Below are 22,482 nucleotides of genomic sequence, written 5' to 3' on the forward strand. Positions count from 1 at the left end.
TAATATGGAAATGTATTTTACATGATTACACATGTATAACCTATATCAGATTGCTCACCATCTCAGGAAGTGTAGGAGGAAGGCTAGTGGAGAGGGGAAGAGAGAGAAGGAGGAAGGAATAGAACTTGGAACTCAAAACTTTACTATTTTTACATGTAATTAAGAGAAAAATAAAATAATTTTTAAAGTGTTTCAATTTTCCAATATCCATTTTTAAATGTGGAGTCTCTAACTAAAGAGCTATTCTAAATGTGGTTTAACCTTTTGTAGCATACCCTGAGACCACTACCTTCTTTATCCTGGGAATGATTCTGTTATTAATTCAGCTAATATTGAATTAGCTTTCTTGGCAGCCACAGCTATCACACTGTTGTCTTTAGCTGCTTGTAGATGGGCATCTAAAGCCACTAACCTTTTTTCTACATAAATTCCTATTAAGCCACATCTTTCCCATATTAGGTCCTTTGTGTCTATTTTTACTGCCACAATTGTGATAACCACTTGAAGTCTTGTAACAGCAATAAAAAGTATCATGGAGGCAAGCAGAGTCTGACATTTTAACCTCTGTTTTGGCTCCCTATTTGGAGTCAGTCAATGTGCTTGGAGCTCATCAGAAAGGGACAAAAAAGACATCAAGGATAAACAGTGGCAATAAGAAGGAGTATATTTTGAAGAGGAACAGGAAATAGACCTGTTATTTTGTTGTTATAAGGAATTCCCAGGAAAGGAAAACTCTTCTGTCAATTGTTGTTATGGCTGTGCTGATTTTCAGTCATATCAAACTCTACATCATCCCATTTGAGGTTTTCTTGGTAAAGACACTGGAGTGATTTTGCCATTTCCTTCTCCAGCTCCTTTTACAGATTAGGAAACCAAGGTAAATAAGGTTAAATGATTTGCCCAGAATCACATAGCTAGTATCTGAAGCAAGATTTGAACTCAGGAAAATAGGACTCTATCCACCCTACCACCTAACTGCCAATGCCAATCAGCTCTTCTCTGCAATTTGTAGTCAAAAGACTTAACTGACTGCATGAAGACCACAATACCCTTAAGAAGGTCTTAATAAGATTAAAATATAATTAGGAAATAATTAAAAAATTTTTAAAAAACAATGAAACATTTTAAAAATGTCAATATATTGCTAGGTAATACAGTGGATAGAATACTGAGCTTAAAGTCAGGACAATCTGAACTCAAACTCAGACTCAGATATTTACTAGCTGGGTGACTTAGGGCAAGTCGCTTACCCCTGTTTGCCTCGGTTTCTTCATTTATAAAATGAACTGGAAAAATAAATGGCAAACCTCTCTAATATCTAATATCTTAGCCAAGAACATTCCAAATTGGGTGAAAGAATCGGACATAACTGAGACAAATGAATAACAGTATTACAGTGAAAATAGTTTTAACTTCCTCAGTGTTCTAAAAGGGTCTCTGGGACTTCTAGGAGTCTACCAATTACACTGTCTGGGCCATTTTGTGCAGTCTTTCTATTAATAACAATATTCACTATGTTTCTTCTGGGTCCAAAACAACAAATAGAAGTCTAATATCCAAATTATCTAAAACTCCTCTTCTGACATAGCTTAGAAGAGATCATTCTGTTTCATTTAATTTAATTTTTCCATTTTGCTTATTTTCCAATCTTCTGGGTGGTTGATAGGAGAAAAATTAAATCTTTAATGGATAGATGTTAAAAACAATCACAATGAGTTAGCATGAGACACAAAGGGAATTATAAATATGGTTATGGGAACAACTTAATCAGACTTACCTAAAGGTAGCTATTGAACTAAATTAATAAAGTAATGAGAATAATGAAACACTGTACATATATATATATATATATATATACACACACTGTAATACTTTGTCTATGTTCAGAAGCCTTATTTAAGTCCTACTTTGAAATATTCTGTCCAGAGGCTCTGCCAAAATTTCAGTTTTAAAAATAAGCAATTTTAAAAGATAAAAACAGAATATCAAAAATTGTTTTTTATAAATAATTGGGGAAAATAAAATGTTAAAAAAATATGTTGTGTATGTATCAGAATCTATTTGGAAAAGATATGGGTAATTACTAATTCATAAAACCCAAGGGTGTATTGGAACCAATTTGAACAACTCTTAAGAGCCAAGTGTGAGTTTTAATATCTCTAAATCAGAGCTAGATTTACTGTTTTGTTGATTGTCTAGGCTTTGGAAAGTAATGGAGAAAACGTTTATGCAGATTAAACTTAAAAGTGTGTCTTGGCTGCCTGGTTGTTAAACATTTACCAGAATATATACTATATATACCATGACATAAATACCAAATTACACTGAGACATAGCTTCCAACAAGAAAAAGCTGATATGGAAGTAGCAGTTCTGGGTTTTTTAGTAATAACCTGGAAAGTTGACTCCAAGTTGGGGAAAAACAAAATGGGGTTCTTTATCTCTTTATTTACCACACAGATACAAGTAAGGAGGAGAGAAACTATAAGGAAATCTCTCTAGGAATGATGTCAGCAGAAAGTGGTGAAGGAAAATTATAGTAGGAATGATTACTTAAGCTCAAGTAATCACAGTTGTGAGAAGCTTCAAAGAGTTTAGATATCCAGATAAGTTGAAGTTCTGGATTCTTGTGCCAACCATAAGACATATCTCTCCAAATTAGGATTCTAGCTCATTTAGAAAACTGAATGATCATATATGCCTGAAAATAAAATTAAGGTTAAATTATACCTTAGATTATACCGTTGCAGATTATCAAGGAAGATATTGAAACATACCTACATAGACTTTTAAAATTTTTGCCATCTGTTTATGCATCATATATTTTAAAAGTCTGGTTAATATTTGTATTTGGATTTTTCAGCTTTTTCTTCATTTTTAAGTTTAAAAACAAAAGTTGTTCATGAACAATGGAAGTTCATGGCTGTGATTCATGTCTCAATCAAAAATACTCCTTTTATGTGAGACAATATGTATCAAAGGAACTGTAAATGGAAAAGGGCCTAGCTGTAGATTTAGTTCTTTTGAATGGGTGAAGGTTGAATCTGCAAACCTAAATTTATAAAATGACAGCAAACATCACAAAAGTTATTAAAGCAGTGATACAACCCTCCTCTATGATTTCATCCTATTCTGACTTAAATGGCACCCTTGGGCTTTGTTAAATCTCTTCTTAAGATTCAACTACCTATGAAAAGACAAAAATACTCTCCCCTCGGGAGAAAAATGGGGAAAATGCTTCTTAATATCCCCAGTAAAAGCTTCTCTGCTTTATCTCAAGCTCATTAGAGAGTTTAAAGAAAACCTGATGCTTAGTTGAAGTGCATTTTCCCCTTCAGTTTTATAGATAGTTCAAGAAAACACAGGCTAGGACTTTCTAAGCCATCAAAGGCTAAAAAAGGATATTAAATCCTGAAGGCACCCTTCACATTAATTACTGCTACTGTCAGGTGGTGTGAAACCACTTTTGTTCCTTCAAAATGAGAAGAAAAAATGATGTGTAATTTGAGGTGAAGGAAAGGAAGGGAGTCTAGAGGCTAGTGGATGAAGCAAGACCATTATGGAACTAGGTACCAGTACTCTGAGAAAGAATTTTGCCTCTCCTTTGAAATGTCATTATGTGAGTTTGATGAAGGAAGGTAAACTAGAGTGAACTTCACCAGAGCTATTTATTTATGCTGAGACTCAAGAAGAAAGGTATATGTTCAGTGCCTTTTTTCTCTATCTACTTTTATCAGCACTTAGGAAAAAAGCAAAGGGAATCAGTCGTTGGGTGTTTAAAGACAATGCTCAGCTAGGAGAAACAGAGGAGGAGAAAGAGGGAGAGAGAAAAAAGAGAGATAGACAAGGAGGGAGTGAGGGAAGGACAAAGAGAAAGAAAAAGGAGGGAGAGAGGAGAGAAATGGGGGGAATCTTTAGTCAAATGAAGGATTTGGAAGAGAAAATATCCAGGACATTGAAAAGAACTTATATTTTAATTGCATTCCTTCAGCTTCTCAGCAACTATATCAAGTACCTGTTATACACTCAGCCCTTTTGCAAATGGTTGTATGAGATACTAAGAAGAATAAGTTATGAGTCTTTCAATTAAGAGTTAGGAGACATCTATGTGAAGTCATTACTTTTTACTAAATGTATTTCTGGGAACCAAGTAATAAAATTAATTTTTATAACGTAAAGACTATTGTCTCTCCTAGAAGTCAAAAGTACTTGACTACTTTAATTCAAAGATGGTCACAAGGAAGGATGGCAAAAAGTACTTTGGTTTATTTTTTAAGAGCTGAAAGAGGCCAGAAGCTTGGCACAATGCCTAGAACATAGCCGGTCCTTAATAAATAAAATCCTTTATCTCTTTCCAGATAAGAGTTTGTTAGAATTGGACAATTAGGAAAGTAGATGCAGAACATCATGACACATGCACACACATGAGCATGCACATAGACACAGAATGAAACTGACTATATCTCAACAGAGAAGAAACAACTAGTTGTTGGTATGACTCAGATTAGAATCAGCCAACCATGGGCATATGGACCAGACCAGTTAAAAGGCAAAATCAACATCAAATTAGGAGAAAGGATAATGATAAGAAGAAACACAATGAAATTATAATAGCTTCCACCCAACCAATTCCACAAACCATCAATACTTTTTTAATGGAAAATAGAAAAAAATCAAGGATTTTGACCTTAATTATAATCACTTCCTGATGTAATTGAACTGGTATAATGCAAAAAAATAACCAAAAAATGGCTTGATCTTTTTTCTTTTTTTCCTTTTTCTTTTTGTTATTTAATAGCTTTCTTATTTTCAAAATACATGCAAAAATAGTTTTCACCCTTGCAAAACCTTGTATTCCAAATTTTTCTCCCTCACTTTCCCCACCCATATCCTATAGATAGTAAGTCAATATAGATTAAGCATGTGCATTTTATCTATATCTATTTTCACATTTATCATGCTGCCCAAGAAAAAATCAGATCAAAAAAGGGGGAAATGAGAAAGAAAAAAAAAAGCAAGCAAATAAAAGCAAAAAAAAAAAAAAATGCTATGTTGTGATCCACATTCAGTACCCACTGTCCTCTCTTTGGATGCAGATAGCTTTCTCCATCACAAATCTATTGGAAGTGGCCTGAATCACCTCATTGTTGAAAAGAACCATGTCCAAAAGAGTTGATTATTGCATAATCTTGTTGTTGCTGTGTGCAATGTTCTCTTGATTTTATTCACTTCACTTGGCATCACTTTGTGTAAGTCTCTCCAGGACTTTCTGAAATCATGATGCTCATCATTTCTTATAGTACAATAATACTTCATAATTTATTTTGCCATTCCCCATTGATGGACATCCACTCAGTTTCCAGTTCCTTGACACTACAAAAAGAGCTGCTACAAACATTTTTGCACCTATGGGTTCTTTTCCGCTTTTTATGTTGATTCCTTTTTCAATTGGAAGGAGATGGCAGCCAAAGGTAGGCTCAATTTCTAATACTAACTCAAACACTAAAGAAGAGGAGGACAACAGATTAAAAACAATATTATCATATAAATCATAAAACTGGAAAAATTAAAATAAGCTTATAGACAGTTTGATTTGAAAATGAACAAAGTAACACCATTCATTTCCAGAACATTTGTATTTGAAACCATCAGAAGTACAACAAGCAAACAAAAAATTCAACCAAATTAATCAGCATTTCTGTAATAGTCTATTTTATTATTAATGACAAGGCAACTACCATGTTTGGTCCTCATGACTTCAGTTCCCATTTTATTATAGCTGTAGCTAACATTTGTATAGCCCTTAAAAAGTTAATGACAGTTTACATATGTTGCCTTGTATGATTCTTACAGCAACCCTTTGAGTTAGGTCCTGTTACTATTCAAAATTTATGCTTGAGAAAACTGATACTGAGATAGATTAAGTGATTTGATCAGGTTCACATGGCTAATAAGTGTCTAGAATAATATTTAAACTCAAGTCTTCCTGACTCAAAGTCCACTGCTCTATATTATGTGCCACCTTGCTACTTTTATAAAGTCTAAAAGGACCCCACAGATTTATTAGTAACTTAAGTCAGAGATTTCAGAGACTACCTTTCATTTTCCAAATGATTCACCTAAAGTTAATAGAAGTTGTTATGTTGCCCAAGATAACACAGAAAAGTAACTGTTAGAAAGTGGGATTTCAACCCAGCTCCTCTGACTCCAGAGGTAGCATTTTTCCCATTTACCATGCTAAAGCATCCAGATGTTCCCATATATGGATGATATTGCCACTTATCCCACTAACCTACAAAGCCTTATCAATGAAAATAATCATTCCAAGGACATAGACCTTACAATTCATACAGGCAAAAAATGAAATTGGATCAAAATTTTCTATTGCCCAAACTATGACATTCAATTGGAAGTCTATTGGGTTAATGCATAAGCATGTATATCTGGGGCAGACACTATATATGAATGATGACTTGTACCCAAAATACAATAGGCTGAATGTTGTGTTTAGAAAATTGTGCGGTGCTAATAATAATTTCATCCTGCTCCTAGATGCAAAAATCCATATTTTAAATATGAATGTTCTTTCAGATCTGGAAAAAGTTGGCATCTGATTAAAGACTAAGTCAACCAAATGACATGTAATTTTACTGAGGATATTTAAAGAATTCAAAGTAGGATTCTGGACTAAAGTTTCATGAGAAAGACAAAGGGGATAATTTTAAAGCAGCAAAAATTCCATAGGGTCTTAAAAGATGTAGAGATCATCTGACATAGTGATCCATTCTCCCTCTCATGCTTACTCTCCTTGGGATCTTAAACAAGTTGCTTAATCTCTATTGGCCTCAGTTTCCCTATCTGTACAATGAAGGACTTGGACCAGATGGCCTTGGAAGTCCCTTTCATCTCTAGGTCTATAAGGTTGTAAAGCCCATTTTGAAGATGAGAAAATTTCTCCAAGGTCATATGGCTAAGTGACATAGCAGGAATGAGAAGCCTGGTCTCCTGCCTGAGCTAGCAGGAAACTTCCCTTGATTTGTGATGGTTCTAACATTTTCAGATACTGAAGTGTGAGTGCTCTTTCAGAATTTGAAGTTTCATCACTTCTGAATTGGAAGGAATGGATACAGAATCCTGAGATTTACTTGTGCTTATGCCAAGAGACACTAAGAAACCAAGCAAAGAAACTTGGGCAGATGTCTGCTGCTTAAATCATTTATACCATGGCTGCTCCTTCTCTGTAAGGTAGGAGGATCCTGAGTTCAAATCCAGTCTCAGAAACTTAATAAATCTGTGACCCTAAGCAAGTCCTCTAGCCTCAGTCTACTTCAGTTTCATTAACTACAAAATGGAGATAATAATGGCACCCACCTCATATTGTTTGTCCATTTCAAAGAGAACAATTGATATCAAGGGGCAATGTCTTGACTTTCAAGTGAATGGGATTTAAGTGAGGCAGAGTTACACAAAGTCATCCAGCCTCCCTCTTGCTGAGTTATTGAAGTCTAGTGGCAAGACAAATGTCAACTGAAAATGGCCCAAGTGGGCAGTGGGCAATCTTGGCCTCTTTAATGCCTGATTAAGCTCTAAACACTCCACAATTCCCATTTTAACCATCTTCTGGGTCATTGGACCAAATTCCACTGGAGGAAGTCTTCACATGCTTGGGGTAGAGACCCGCCCCCTCCAACTCACCAACTGTTTTAAGGCCTATTGGTTACCTTAAATCTGGCTTAGTCCATCTAACTAGACAGTTTACGAAGGTATGACTACTGTGAATGCTACAGCTTCTTTGAGTCACAGGTGAGAGTTGGGCTACAGGTGAAAGGTGAATGGGCATCTCTGAAAAGGGCTCAGCAAGCCTTCACACCAAAAAATACTCTCTAATAAACATTTCATCCTACATCATTTATAGGGTCAAATGAGAATATTTTAAAGGGCCTAGGAAAATACCTGATACACAGCAAACAGATAATAAAATGCTTATTTTCCTCCTTTTGCCCTTCCTCTATCTTGTGAGTTGATAAGATAGAACTATATGGAGACAAAGAAAATTCACTGTCTTAAGATGAAAAGTGAAGGAGAGGATAGTTTAGAGAAAGAAATGTTGAGAATGCATTCTGTCTGATTTCATTCTTCATTTATCTTAACTTCCATTTTAAATGAGACAGTATGAAGTAATGGATAGTCAGGCTAAAAGGCAAGAGAACCTGAAATCAAGTCTTCTTTGAACAGAGTTCTGGGGCTAGTCCAATAGTTTAGGTTCCCTCTTAGAACAAAATGAGATACTCATAAGTCATACCAGAGTTAACCAAAAGATGGAATGTGACATATGAGACTTAACAAAGCATCATCATCTCAAAAGCAGTCATACTTGAAACAGGCAGAAGAACAATAAAACCAAAAAAATAGAATCAGTTAATCAGCTTTTTTACAGTGATCTAATTTCATCATTAATGATAGGACAACTATCATTTTTGATAAATCACACAATATTTGGTATATTGGTCATTTTTGTTTTGTTTAGTTGGCAAAGATATTGAAGTGGTTTGGCATTTCCTTCTCCAGCTCATTTTACAGATGAGAAAACTGAGGCAAACAGGGCTAAGTAATTTGCCCAGGGTCACATAACTTGTAAGTGTCTGAAGTCAGATTTGAACTCAGGAAAATGAGTCTTCTTGTCTCCAGGTCCGTTGCTCTATGTAATGTGCCACCTAGATGCCCATAGCAGAAAGATATTCAGTGAAGTTAGACATGAAGGATATCTCAAATTGATTCAACTGGGTGAAGCTCCTTTGTCTGAATCACTCATCATGATCCATCAACCAAAACTTCAAAGAGCTCCTGGAGCTCCTCCTGGTTTCTTTGTCCTCAGAATATAAGGAAGTAACATCAACAGTCTGAACCTTTAGACTTTTCAAACAACCTAAGCCTAAGGTTTGACTTGAAGAATGTTACAATAAAGTTTAAAGAAAAATTAGCTCAACTTTCAGAGTGATGAATTAGGATATTGCTCCTGCCACAGACACACACTCTGTTAGCTAAAAGAGGTCACTTAAACTCTGGTACTCTAATCAACACTCTAAAACTCTAAAAAAATCTTCTCTCAATTGATAGATAAACAACTTCTTCACCTCTCTATACCCATGAAAGTATAGGCCAAATTCTACCCCATATATCACCTAGATATCTCTATCATCTATCCATAGATATAGATATAAATATGTAGCTGTGTGTATATGTATATATTTAGTATATCATCTTCATTGTAGGCTCTATTCCTGTGTCTCAAACTTTTTCTGCCATGCCATAGACGTCTTCTCAACCTAGGATTTTATTCCTCTCTTGGACGGGAAGCATACTCCACCCTTTTGACCCTTTTCGAAAATTGACTGGCTCCTCCTAGAAAGTCCTTCTTCAAAAACCTTCATGTCTTCATTCCTCCCCAGCCTTCATTCCAGATTCTCTAGATATTTTCCCTAACAAATCCTCATAGGTATCTTCCCTATTCTATTCCCCAAAAACCTTGTTTTTCAGTTTCCTTTCATACATTATCTTTCCCTATTATAATATAACCTCATTGAGAGCAATCACTACACTTAATTCTGCTTGTATCTATACTCCCAGGATTTAGTATAGTGTCTAACACAAAATAAGGACTTAATAAGTACTTGTTGACTCTCTCCTATCTGTTTTAATTAAATATCCTTCACCTTTTGGAGTTTATTGTTCTTCTGCCAGTTTCAAATGTAAATGCTTTTGAAATGATAATGCTTTGTTCAGTCTCATATGTCACATTTTATCTTTTGATTAACTGTGGAATGACTTATGAGTGTCTCATTTTGTTCCAAGAACCTAAAATATTGCACTGGCCTCAGTCAGGCCCAGATATCATATATTGAATTAAGGTCATGGTTAAGCAGAAATAGGTTGTATTAGCAGGAATTTGAATAGATGACAGACCCATATACATTTCATGGACCTTAATGTAGCAATGGCGTGCTATGTTACTTTGCTATGTTAACTTTTAAGTTATCTAAAAAAACTTATGACATTTCTTCTATTAGATAGATTCCTGATACAATACTTTGTGTCATCCATAATACCTTGGAGAGAGCATATTCATGGTAGAGAACTCAGTAAATATGTGTTCATTGATTGTTTTTACCTTCTATTGCTTTACTAAAGCCTACCTCTATTACCAACACTGAGCTGATCCTATGTTCTCTATGAAAATCTAAGTGTCTAATTTCTCTAGTGTTTAAGTATCTACTTTCTCAAAGTTTTAAGTACAAGGTTGGCACTGAGCTGTCTATCATCCAAAGTCTAACTTACTTAAGTTTGAAGAAACTAGAGGTTGTCCACCATGTGATGAAGAATATTTTGGTCAAAAGCACCCCATGAATAAAAGCTACTAAATTATGGAGGGGCTATAATACATGTCAATGAATAGAGTACCAAAAAAAAATGAAAACATAGATCTTTGAATTATTTATATAAGTTCCTTTTATTAAGAAATAAAGTCTACAACCATTCAAGGCCTTCAACAACTTAAAGTCAACCTACCTCTACAATTTTATCTGATTTGACAGCCTAACTCTTGTCCTGCTGAGCTATTTTCTTCCCTATAAAGTACTTTTCTTCTTTTCTCTCCAATCTAACTGGGTTCTTACTTATCACTATCAACTTTCTATATGATTTTGGTCAAGTCAACAAACTTTTGCAGGTACCAGTTTTCTCAATTTTAATTCAGAGGGAAGGACATAGGAAGGGCATACTTGATTATCTCTGCAATTCTCTCAAGTTCTAAAATTTTTTCATCAATAAGTTTTAAACTACACTGTATTAAAAATTGGTTCCTGTCTTCAAAGAAGGTTCCAAGAAAGATGCAAAGAGCTGATAGCTCAAGATGTTGATTGATTCTATCTTTGGCTACTTGTCATCCAGACAAATTGTTGGGATATGAGTATTTTTTCTGTAACCTTTTCTGCATTTCTGATGCCTGCTATTCAGTTTGCTTCCATATTTGTTAATCCTCCCATGCTTGAAGAATTCCTGGTTTCTGATTCTTTCCATTAGGCTTTCTGCTGGGTCTTGAATATAGTATCTTCTATACTGTACATACCCCATTTTGAAGTTACCGATCTGTTGCTGATTCACACAGGCAAAGGTTTATCCAGACTTGTCTGTGTTCCTGTCTTTTAAACTAATATCATATTGGTGAACTCAACAAACATTTGCAAATTGCCTGGTATGTGCAAGGTACTGTCACTGTGTTAGTGGCCCTTCTGTCTTAAATAGTCAACTTTTTTTTTTCAACTGTCTAAATCCTTCTTATTCTTTAAGGCTTTGTTTAAGTCCTACGTCCTCTAGGAAGTTTTTTTTTTGATCATTCTAATGCATGAATCTCTGCCTCCTACTTCCACAGTACTTATTGTCTATATCAATTTTGTACTTGGTCATATTCTGGATCTGTAGTTATTTAAACATTTCATGTCGTAACACAAATCTCCTTCTCCCAAAATCACTGAGGATTTGAGGATCTGTTCAGTCTGACTGGAGCTAATGGAATTGAACTTTAATTAAATGCAGATGTGCTATTGTTCTATGCTAATATTCTCAGAGAAGAAACAATAATTGGGAGCTGAGTTCTGGAGTTGTACACCCCATAGAGGGGTGGTGGTGACCCCTGATGGAGAATAGAGCACTTCAACCCACAGAAATAGATAAATAAATGATGAAAGTTAGAGTTGTAGTAGATTTTGGAGTTTTTAAGGAAACTGAGGGGTAAAAAAGAAAGGAGAAACCTTGAATGAATTGATGGAGACTAGAGAAACTGGAATTAAACCATTAAGTTAGTAGGGTAGGATTAATGGCACAGTGGATAGTGCTAGGTCTGAACTCAAGAAGATTTGTCTTCAGGGCTCAGACACTTAAACTCTATGAGACCCTAAGCAAGTCACTTAACCCTGTTTGCCTCAGTTTTTTATCAGCTTAAAATGAGCTGAGAAGGTGGCAAACAATTGCAGTGTTTTTACCAAGAAAACCCCAAAATGAGATCATGAAGAAAACTGAAAATGAATGACAACAACAAAAATTAAGGCATTAAAATCAAAGATAGGAGACAAAAAGAAAAGAATAAAAGTCAATGAGACAAGCTTAACCCAAAATATGTAACTAAAGATGTCTGTTTTCTGCTTGTTTATCTGACTCCCTGTTGCCTTATCCTCACTCCATCAGATTCCCCCCCTCCACCAACAAAAAAAATGTGTTTCCACTATAATCTATTCTCTGAGTCCTGGCTACTTGCCAAGTTTTCTCAATCAGATACTATCCATGATCTGAAATGACAGACTAAAATAGGCTGCAAGTGTGTGATACATCAGTGAATTTAAAGGATAGGAAAAAGGAAAGATCATGAATCCAGAGACATGATCTTTAGAGGTGAAATCTGGCTTCCTCTCTTCTCCACCAATGAAGGCAGCAAAAAATTATGCAAAAGAAGTAGCTGTAGAAACTCACTTGGGAAGGCAGCTTTATTTGGAGTTCTTCTAAAGAATGAACTCTTATCCTGGAGTCCATAGATAAATTTCAAGGGGTCTGTGAACTTGAATGGGAAAAAAAATTACATTCTTATTTTCATTAAACTCTTACCATAATTAAGCATTTCCTTCCATTGTGAATTTTAAAAAAACTTTTTTCCCAAAAGGTTTCATTAGACTATCATCACACAAACACACAGAGATCAAAAATCCCTAATCAAAAGATATTTGGTTGTATAATGAAGACATGACTTATTGAAATAATCAGTTTGTAAGCATCTTGAAATCAGGGACACTATAAGTGGTCTTCTTTAGATTCTGCAGGACAATTTGTGAAATGGCAAATTGAGCCCAGGAATACCTGGATTCAATTCATGGCTCTGAGACATAGTTTCTAGGTATTCTTGCTAAATCAACAAACTTCTCTTTGCCTCAGTTTCCTTATATATAAAGATGGAATTATTATACTGTTATTATTTAACCTTGGCCACTCTATCAACAAATATTTGTCAGTTTATATAAAGAACAAGTTGTAGGCCAAACTCTTGATAAACCATAAAGATATATTATTATCACCATCACATTATCATTATATTATTATTATTATTATCAGCATAATACGGTACATGATGGATGGTCAATAAATACTTGTAGGATTGAATTGAAATTACCTTAGAAGGTAAATTGCCATAGTTTCAATTCCAGATAGTGTTCTGCCTTATCTCAGAAGTTAAACAAATTTAGAATAAGTAGATAAGAGATGCTCAAAAGAGTTGAAAAGAGAAAAGAAAAAGAAAGGAGGAGAGAGAAGTCAAAAAAAAATATTTTCACATGAGCCCCTTTAATCTGCAACCAAAGAGGCATTGTGCCCTTGAGGACTCTGCTATATTTTACCAGTCAGACCACTTCTAAAACTACGTGTTCATTTCTGGTGCACATGTTTCAGGAATGATATTTAAAACCTATCTACTGTCCAAAGAAAAACATCCAAGATAGTGGAAGGCCTCTTGAAAGGTGTCAAACTTGAGGCCTCAGCACCCTTAAAATTTTTAAAGTGGCTCTTAAATGAAAACTGTTTAACAGAACCAAATAAAAATATAATCCAACATAAACAATTCTAATTTATGGTTCTCTAAGTCAGTTATTTCTATTTAAATCTGATACTACCATATAAATCATGCTATATGAGAAGAGAGGAGAGAGAATGGAATAGTATATTCCAAACTATGGCCAAAATCATTTCCCCTTAGGAACAGAGACAGGTACAGTATGAATTTGTGGATAGAAGGAAGGAATTGGAGTCCAAAAGATTTTATCTCCTTAGCCACTTTTGAGCTGTGTGTCTCTCAGCAAGTCCCTTAACTTCTAAGTATCAAACATTTGTTAAGTGCTTACTGTGTGTCAGACAATGTAGTAATTTCTGGGGATAAAAAGAAAGACTAAAAAGATGGTCCCTGCTCTTAAGAAACTCTCAGTCAACTGGAGGAGGCAATGGACAAAAACGATGTACATAAAGTACGCAGACAACATAAATGGAAAGTTGAGTTCATAGCAAAAGTACTAGCATTGATCACACGGAAAAGGCTTCCTGCAGAAGGTGGGACTGGATCTACCCTTTTAGGAGAGCTAGAAAAGCCAAGAGAGAAAGGTAAGGAAGAAGAGCTTTCTTGGGCATGAGAGAACAGCTGGTCCTGTCCTGACAACCACACAGAATTAAGAAGACCAGGTGCTGAGAGTAAAGAGCATCAAGATCTTGTAGATGTATCATAGAGCACATGGAAAGGAGTTAAGTTTAAGAAGATTAGAAAGTAGGAAAGGTGCTACTTGTGAACAGCTTTGATTGAAAAGGGTTTTTTTATTTTTAATGAAATAATATTTTCCCCAGTTACATATCAAGAAAATATTTCAGCATTGACTTTTATAAGATTTTGAGTTCCAAATTTTTCTTCCTCTCTTCCTTGTAGCAGTTTGATATAGTAAACTATGCATGTGCTATCATATAAAACATATTTCCATATTAGTCACAGTTATGAAAGAAGAAACAGATCTAAAGAGGAAAAAGACACAAAAAAGTTAAAAATATGTATGTTTCGATCTGCTCTTAGGGTCCATCAGTCCTTTCTTTATCTATATATGGATAGCATTTTCCTTCATGAGTTGTCTTTCCTTGTCTTGAATCACTGTGTTACTGAGAAGAGTTGAGTCATTCATCACACAATGTTGCTAATATTATATACAATGTTTTCTTGGTTCTTCTCATTTAACTTTGTGTCAGTTCGGACAAGTTTTCCCAGGTTTTGCTGAAATCTGCCTGTTCATCATTTCTTAATACACAAGAGCATTACATTACATTCATATACCACAGTTTGTTCAGCCATTCCCTAATTGATGGTTTTTCCTCAGTTTTGCTGACACAAAAAAAAGAGCTGCTATGAGTATTTTTGCACATATAAGTTCTTTTCCCTTTTTTATGAAATCTTTGGGATACAGACCTAATAATATTAGAATGTGCTTTTTTAAATTTAAACTTGGAGGTAATAGGAAACCACTGAAGAACAGCAATATGGAGATGACATAGATGTTGTCATTCAGTCATTTTCAGTTATATCCAATTTTTCATGACCCAGTTGGGGTTTTTGTGGCACAGAGACTGAAATGGTTTACCATTTCCTTCTCCAGGTCATTTTATAAATGAGGAAACTGAAGCAAAAAGAGTTAAGTGCATTGTCAGAGTCACACAGTTAGTGTCTGAGGTCGGATTTGAAATCAGAAAGATGAGTTTTTTCTGACTACAGGTCCAATATTCTATCCACCAAGACCACTTAGCTGCCCATAAACTGAATTATACATGTTGATTCATTTTGCAACAATCCATAAAAAACATTTAAACACAAGTGTAACTATAAACATTGTCAATGAAAATAAGCTCAAGACAATTAAAGGGGAATTAGGACCACCACCAACCAAAACTTTGCAAAAGTTTTTCATTTTATTTGTCTAATAGTTTTAAAAATATATGTTTTTGAAAGATCCAAAACCCTCCTTGTTTTTTTAGAAACACAAAAATCAAATTAACACAATATCAAGCAGTTTAACTGTTAGTGAAGGAATGTGTTTATTTATTCAAATTGTGTAAATTGTTTCTGAAGTACAAGGCTTCCAAAGCAAATCAGAATTTGAATGAGAAGTAGAGCTAGTCCTAAATGTTTAAGCTTTCTGTTCAGAGGAAACATTTTAATCTTAGAGACAGGTAAGAGACAAGTAAGACAGAAACAGCACTGGGCCTGCTGTCAGAAAGATAGGAGTTCAAATCCCGTCTCAGATGCTTATAATTGTATGACTCTGGACAATCACTTAAATTCTGTTGGTCTGTTTCTTTTTTATATATAAATCATTTTATTTTCAAAACATAAGCACAGATAATTTGACAACATTGACCCTTACATAGCTTTGTTTCAGATTTGCCCCTCTTTCCTCATACCTCCTCCCCTAGAAGACAAGCAATTCAATATGTGTTAGACATGTTAAAATATATGTTAAATCCAATATGTATAAACATATTTATACAATTCTCTTGCTGCAAAGAAAAATCAGATCATACAAAGAAAGTAAATGAGTATGAAAACAAAATGCAAGCAAACAACAACAAAAAGAGTGAGAATGTTATATTGTGATCCACACTCAGTTCCCACAGTCCACTCTCTGGGTATAGATGGCTTTCTTCATCACAAGATCATTGGAACTGACCTGAATCAAGACGTTGTTGGAAAGAGCCACGTCCATCAGAATTGATCATCATATAATCTTGCTGTTACCATGTATAATGATCCCCTGGTTCTGCTCATTTCACTCAGCATCAGTTCATGTAAGTCTCTCCAGGCCTTTCTGAAATCATCCTGCTGGTCATTTCTTACAGAACAGTAATATTCCATAACATTCATATACCACAACTTATTCAGCCATTCTCCAATTGATGGGCTTCCATTCAATTTCCAGTTTCTTGCCACTACAAAAAGGGCTGCCACTAACATTCTTGCACATATGGGTCCCTTTTCCTCTTTTAAGATCTCCTTGGGATATAAGCCCAATAGAAACACTGCTGAGTCAAAGGTTATACACAGTTTGATAACTTTTTGAGCATAGGTCCAAATTGCTCTCCAGAATTGCTGGATGCGTTCACAATTCCACCAACAATGCATCAGTGTCCCAGTTTTCCCATATCCCCTCCAACATTCATCATTATCTTTTTCCTGTCATCTTAACTGATCTGATAGGTGTGTAGTGGTATCTCACTTGTTTTAAATTGCATTTCTCTGATTAGTAATGATTTAGAGCACCTCCTCATACGATTAGAAATAATTTTAACTTATTCATCTGAAAATTGCCTGTTGATATCCTTTGAGTTGGTCTGTTTCTTCAAATATAAATTAGTAGCAACAATAGCATCTACTTCTCAAGATTAAATGAGATAATATTTGTAGAAAGTGCTTAGCAAAGTACCTGGTGCATAGTAGGTACTCTATAAATACTAGCTGCTATTGTCATCTTTATTGTGAGTTTTACATTAAGATAGTCATGTCAATCATATTTCATCTATGCAATAAAAATTTGAAATGGCATATTTAAGATCCTTCTCAGCCTTCTGAGGGTGCCTGTCTCTAAATTTTGAGGGAGTAGGGGAAAATAATCCATTTAAAGTTAGCTTTGAAAATTCCCCTCAATAAACATATATTAAGCCATATCCTCTGAGTATTATACTAATAGTTGGGGAATATAAAGACAAAAACAAACATTCTCTGTCCTCAAGGAGCTTTCATTCTCTTGTATTTGACCATATGTAAATTTAATTGCTTAAATAATAAACAGTGAGATAAAGAAAGAATAGTAGACTTACTATTTTTAGTAATTTAAACTATTTTGACTATAAGAAATTGTGAGCTCAATGATCTTAGAAAAACATGGAAAAATTTACATGAAATAATGAAGAACAAAATGAGCAAAACTAAGGAACTATTCTATACAGAAATAGTAATATTGTTTTAAGAATGACTTTGAGCAAATAAATCATTTTGGCTATTATAAATACCCAAAATAACTATAAAGGACATATGAAGAAAGATACTATTTGCATCCAGAGAAAGAACTGATAAATAGAAGTAGCTATAGAATAATTTTACATACATAAACCTATTTGTATCTCATATATACCTAATTGTGTCTAATAGTAGACATCTGGGGGGGGAGGAAAGGAAAGAAAAAAAAAAGGAAAAAGAAATTTACATGATAAGTTTATTATACATTTCTATATAAAAGATTTTCAGTTTGATATGAAAGCATCTTTTTATTATACTATGTTATGGAAATGATTGGGTTTTTCATAAATTAAAAATTAAAATATTTTTTAAAGAGGTTTAAACTATTTTGAATTGAATTCTCTCAGTAGGTACCTGACTTTGGAAAAATCATTAAAACTAGGCCTCATTCTTATCTATAAAATACTTTCTCTAAATACTTCATACAAGATGTAGGCAGGATCAAATAAGATCATAAATGTGTTTTAAATACTCTATAAATGTACGCTTACTTTGTGATGACTTGATAACTTCACATATAAAGCAACTTTTTTTATCCCTTCACATCATTAAATTCTAGTTGACAGCTATATTTCTGCTCTAGAAAATGACAGAATGGAAATGTGAACACTCATTTATAAAATAACCAGGAATTTTAGGAAAGACTTTCCCTGGGAGTTGGCACCTGACTTGAGCCTTGGAAGAAGAACCTCATCTATAAAATGGAATGATAATATTATCACTTGCCCCTAAGAGTTGTTAAGAGGATCAAATGAGATCATATTTGTAAAGTGTTTTGCAAATCTTAAGCACCATATAAACCCTATATATTATCATTATTATTAGTAGTAGTATTATTTTTAGGAGCATAGCAGATGGCACTCCCAAATCAAGGAGAGCAATTTTGTCATGAATCCTTTGGGATTGTCCTAGACAATTGTATTGATAAGAATAGCTAAATCACTCACATTTGTTCATTGTACAATATTGATATTACTGTGTATGATATACTTGTTCTATTTACTTCACTCTATATCAGTTCATATAAGTTCAGGTTTTTCTGAAGTGATCATTTCATATAGCACAATACATATGAAAGATAATTTTATTCTTCCTACGTTGTTCAGTTGTCTCTGACTCTTTATGATCCTATGGACCAGTCTGTACATCTTCCTGAGTTCAAATCTAGCCTAGGACACTTAATAGCCTAGGTAAGTCACTTCATCCTCTTTGCCTTAGTTTCCTCATCTATAAAATGAGCTGGAGAAGGAAATAACAAGCCACTCTAGTATATTTGTCAAGAAAACCTTAAATGGGGTCATAAAGAGTCAGATATGACTGAAACAATTGAACAGTTTCTATTTTTAATAATATGTTGTTTTTCAGGATTCTTGAACAGGGAAGTAGCATGGTCAAACTCAGACTTAATAAAGATGATGGTGTTATCTTTGTGAAGGATGGATTAAAGAAAGAACAGATTAGAAGTAAGACATGTTAGGAAGATATAAAAACAATCTAAAAAAGAGGGCATGAATTAGGATACTGGCCATGGCCTTGTGAGTGGAGAGAAGAAGACATATGCAAGAGATATTGTGGAAATAGGACTGGCAAGAATTGACAACTCAATTCACTTCAACTCAGTAAACATTTATTAAGTACCTACTGTGTTTCAAGCACCATGATAAATGCTAGGGAGACAAAATAATAATAAAAAGTCAGTCCCTGTCTTCAAGGAACTTCCGATCTAATAAAACAGCACACAAAAGCAAGATAAAAGGAGGGAATCACAAGTGGTTAGCCAGAATGAAGGCAGACATGGTGTTCCATGGAGTTGAAACCAAGCTAAGCTGATGATGCAAAAATGGAGAGTTGCCTGGAAAGTTCTGAAAGTTCAAAATCCCTTTTTAATAGAAGATTCTGGGAATAGTTTACTTCTCTATTATCCTTCAATCAGAGCAGAGAGATAGCTATATTGATACATTGAGTATACAAAAATGAGTTTGTTGATGGGAGGATTTTGAAAGTTCACAGCCCTTACAAAAGAAGGCTTTGGAAGGAGTTTACTTATGCCTGATTGGAAATGGAGACAAGAGAAGGAATCCAAGATGATTCTAAAGAGAAGAACTTAAATGACTAGAAGAAAATAAGTGGTGCCACCAACTGGAATAATAAATGTTTATTCATTGGAATAGATAATAAGCTATTATTTGACCATGGTGTTTAAAATGCTTATAGAACATTCCAATAGAGATATCCAAGAAGAAGGTAATGATCTGAGACTGAAAATCAGGAAAGAAATTAAGTTTGGTTGTGGAAGGAAAGAAAGATATGAGACAAAAGTTTGAGAGGATGACAAGATCAAGTAGATTTTTTAGAGGGGAAAAAAGACCTAGACATATTGTTATTAAGTCCAGGCTAGCTTCCTGGAGGCCTCAAGATCAGCCAGAGTCAGGATAAGTAAAAGTCCTTGGTCTTTAGGGGGAAAAGTGAAAGAAGCAGGTAAACAGTCATGAGGCTCACCAAAGATGTATCCTTGATTCTCAAGTCCAAAGTCCCCAACTTCTCTCCTCCTAGTCCTGCTGCAAAGTGGCCCCTCTCTTTCTGCCCTCCAATCCTTGCCTCTGATTATCTTAACACCAAACATTGAGCAAGCATCAACAGTGAGAAGAGCCATATATCCAAACATATGCTAATAAAGTCATTGTCCCACATTGAATAGGCAATTAGCCTTAAGTGCTTGGTTGTCTGATTCAAGTACACCTTTTCAGAGTTTTCGGCCCTTTATATATTGTAGATGGCAGAAAAAAATACATAGTAGATAAAACAAAGCCTATACAAAGAAGATGTTCAAATAAATAAAATCCAAGAGGAGAAAGAAGGAGATGAGATCAAGAGTTCCAGTATAGGAATTTGTCTTGCTATAGAAAGAATGCCTCTTTGTTCAAAATAAGTGCAAAGAAGGAGAGAATGAGAGGAGTGATACGAGGGGGTTTTTTTAATATCTATAATAGGAGAGATGAGAAAAGTTAATTTGAATGGCTTCTTTTCTCAGAAAAATAGGAAGTAGGATTCTTTGATAAGACAGTGAGGATGATATAGAAAATTTGAGAGAAGAAAAAAATTATAAAAGATACCACAGAGAAGATGAGAAAAAGACACTCAGGGAGTAGTAAGGGCCAATTACATTATAACTATCGGTTTTTAGTGGACTCAGTTCACTTCCTCTGGCAGTATTCAGCAAGGAGTGATGCTACATAGTTTTAATTGAATCATAGGAGAAAATTAATGACTTAACACTCCATATTCCTTAAGCATTCAAATGATAAGAATCTATATTAATAATGAGTATTATTATATTATAAAATTTATTTTAAAATTTCAAAGTTTACATATATGATCTTATTTGACCCTTGCAAAGAGGCCAGTGACATATGAGGTACATGAGTTTAAGTGACTTGCCCAGCAACACAAGATAATATATTGTTGAACTGATTAACTATGGAGTTTTAGTTGGAAGGAAGAGTGAGATGAGAGTAAGATCAGGAGTTCAGAGAATAGGAAGCATGAAATCACTGAATTAACAATGAAGACAAGTTTTAGGAGGAATGAGACAGAGTAAGAGATGGAAGAAAAGAAAACTGAGATGAAAGAAAAAAACTCGAGAACTTTGGTTATAAGTTAATAATGAAATCAAGGAAATAGCCTCCCCTTTGTAGTGGAAGATGGAAAGAAAAATACAAATCTCAAGATTTGGAGAAGTTCATAAATTGCAATGCATCTGAAGATAAGTTGACATGTGCTTTGAAGTCACCAAATATGAGTGTAGCAGTTGATACAGAAAAACAACAACTATTACTGCTAGGAAACATGTACTATAAACTCCTTAAGAAAAGAGGGAGAATATCTTAATACTCAGTTAATAACTGCCACCAGCATCTAGATAGAGTAGTATGTTTTGTAAGAAATGACCAGCAGGATGAATACAGAGAGGCTTGGAGAGAATTACATGAACTGATGCTAAGTGAAATGAGCAGAACCAAGAGATCATTATATACGTCAACAATGATACTGTATGAAGATGTAATCTGATGGAAGTGGATTTCTTTGACAAAGAGACCTAATTCAGTTTCAACTGATCAATGATAGACAGAAGCAGCTAAACCCAAAGAAAAAACACTGGAAAATGAATGTAAACTGTTTGCATTTTTGTTTTTCTTCCCGGGTTATTTTTACCTTCTGAATCCAATTCTCCCTATGCAACAAGAAAACTGTTTGGATCTGCACACATACATTGTATCTAGGATATACTACAACATATTCAACATATATAGGACTGCTTGCCATTTAGGGGAAGGGGTGGAGGGTGGGAGGGAAAAATCGGAACAGAAGTGAGTGCAAGGGATAATGTTGTAAAAAAATTACCCTGGCATGGATTCTGTCAATAAAAAGTTACTATAATAAAAAATAAATAAATAAATAAATAGAAAAAAATAGAGTAGTATGTGTGAATAAAGTGAATCTACAAGTTAGAGAGATTTCTGATTGATGATTGTAGAGGGAGGATTAAAGAATGAAGAATGAGAAATAAAGAATATTTTTCTTCTTCCTTTAATCCTACTGTGTCATTTCAAAATGGGGCTAAGGAGAAATATGAGAAAGAATACAGCAAACACTAGAAATAATGACCAAGGATATAATGTCTTTTTTAAAAAATTGAATTGAATAAAATCAGGAGTGGAGCCAAGATGGCGAAGACAACACACGTTTCTTTCTAACCTTCTCTACAACCTTCATACCAATCATGAAATCTGGCCTCTTAATTAGCTCTGCATTGGCAGAACACACAAATATTGAGAGTGCAATAAATTA

Source organism: Sarcophilus harrisii, chromosome 2 (assembly GCF_902635505.1).
Source record: "Sarcophilus harrisii chromosome 2, mSarHar1.11, whole genome shotgun sequence".
NCBI lineage: Eukaryota > Metazoa > Chordata > Mammalia > Dasyuromorphia > Dasyuridae > Sarcophilus > Sarcophilus harrisii.